Raw genomic sequence first — 2215 nt, 5'->3', positions numbered from 1 at the left:
CTCTCTCTCTCTCTCTCTCTCTCTCTCTCTCTCTCTCTCTCTCTCTCTCTCTTTCCTTCTTCTCACTTCGATCTATGGCTGCATAGAGCAACATTGTTCACTGGTGGGATGTTTTACCATGTTGGAAATATTCTTCATCTGAGCTTTGTGCTGTGGTTATTAAGCACTTAGAGTGTGGTAACTGCAACTGGTAAATTAAGCTTCATAATGTTGTTGTTGTTGTTTTTTCATTTTATTGTGGTAAAATATTTATAACCAAATTTACAATTGTAACCATTTTTAAGTGTACAGTTCAGGGACATGAAGTACATTCACATTCTTTTTTTTTTTTTTTTCTTTTCCTTTTTGTCTTTTTTCGTGTCCGGCAATGGATCGCAACCCTCAGTGTTGCGGCCGTACCGGACTGGGACCGGCAACGGGATCGCAACCCTCGGCGTTGCTCCCGCACCTCGCTCAGCCAGTGAGCGGGAACCGGTCTGTATGTGGGATCCGAACCCACGGCGGGAGCGCCACCGTGCTCCCAAGTGGCGCACTGTAGCAGTGTGCCACCAGGCCAGCCCACATTCACATTCTTTTGGAGCCATCACCAACATCCATCTCCCAAACTTTTGTTTCATCTTGCAAAAGACAAACTCTGCACCCACTAAATAATAACTCCCTACTCTCCTCTCTACCTGCCCCAGCCCCTGGTAACCACCATTCTACTTTCTANTGGCGCACTGTAGCAGTGTGCCACCAGGCCAGCCCACATTCACATTCTTTTGGAGCCATCACCAACATCCATCTCCCAAACTTTTGTTTCATCTTGCAAAAGACAAACTCTGCACCCACTAAATAATAACTCCCTACTCTCCTCTCTACCTGCCCCAGCCCCTGGTAACCACCATTCTACTTTCTATCTCTGTGAGTTTGGCTACTCTGTGTCCCTCATAAAGAGTGGAATTATGCAGTAGTTGTCTTTTTCTGTGACTGTCTTATTTCACTTAGCACAATATTTTCAAGGTTCATCCATGTTTTAGCGTGTGTTGGAATTTCACTCCTTTTTAAGGTGGAGCAATACTGCATTGCATGGATAGATCACATTTTGATTATTCTTTCATCAATTGATGGTTATTTCTACCTCTTGACTATTGCTATGAACATGAATTAAAAAATACAAGGGTACTTCAAAAAGTTTTTGGAAAGTTGGGCCGCCCAAGGGTTCGGATCCACCTAAAGACCGGTTCCCGCTCACCGGTCCGGACATGGAAAAAGACAAAAAAAAAAAAAGTTTTTGGAAAGATACCTATTGTCTTTTATTCCTATTTTTCCATGGACACTTTGAGGTATCCCTGTATGTTTCGGTATCTGATTCAGCTCCTTTGGATATATATCCAGGAGTGGAATTGCTGGATCATACAGTAAGACTATGTTTAATTTTTCTGAGAAATTGTCAGACTATTTTCTACAGCTGCTGCACCATTTTATGTTCCCAAGGAAGAACTAAATTTTTCGTTGCAATTTAAATTAAATAGCCACATGTAGCTGATGGGTTCAGTATTGAACACCATCATCTCAGATGGCTAAAATAAAACTTGAAAATTTATTTTCACCAATGACATGCAGATAAATGACAAAAGGAGATTGGAATCTTCAGCAATACAGTAACAATTATGGCATGTTGTGCTTTAAATATATTTGAATATCTTGTTCACATTTTCTTTTTTTTTTTTTTGTCTTTTTCCGTGTCCGGCAACGGGATCGCAACCCTCGGTGCTGCTCCCGCACCTTGCTCAGCCAGTGAGCGGGAACCAGTCTGTATGTGGGATCCAAACCCTCGGGTGGGAGCACCGCCGTGCTCCCCAAGCGGCGCACATATCCAGTGCACCACCGGGCCGGCCCCACATTTTCTTTTTGCATTCATAAAATATAAAAGCTTATCTTGAACTTTTAGGTGTCCAAGCATAAAAACATTTCCATTTGAGGAAAGTAATGCCGACTGCTAGTTTAAAATTTTTGCTGGCATTATTCTGAATTAAATACAAATACAGAGATGGGTGTCCTGTGCATGACTTTGATGGCACCACAGGTGGGAACTTTGTACAGGGGTGAAGTGGCCATTTAAAGGGTGCACATGGGATTGGTTGCTCAATACATGGGAGAAACTGTGGAACTTTGAAAAGAAGAACTCTTTCCAGAAATGTGGAATCTCTGCAAGAAGCCTGTTGTGTTACTC

This window comes from Galeopterus variegatus, unplaced genomic scaffold (assembly GCF_000696425.1).
Source record: "Galeopterus variegatus unplaced genomic scaffold, G_variegatus-3.0.2 Scaffold94, whole genome shotgun sequence".
Classification (NCBI taxonomy): domain Eukaryota; kingdom Metazoa; phylum Chordata; class Mammalia; order Dermoptera; family Cynocephalidae; genus Galeopterus; species Galeopterus variegatus.
This window is presented reverse-complemented; position numbering follows the sequence as displayed.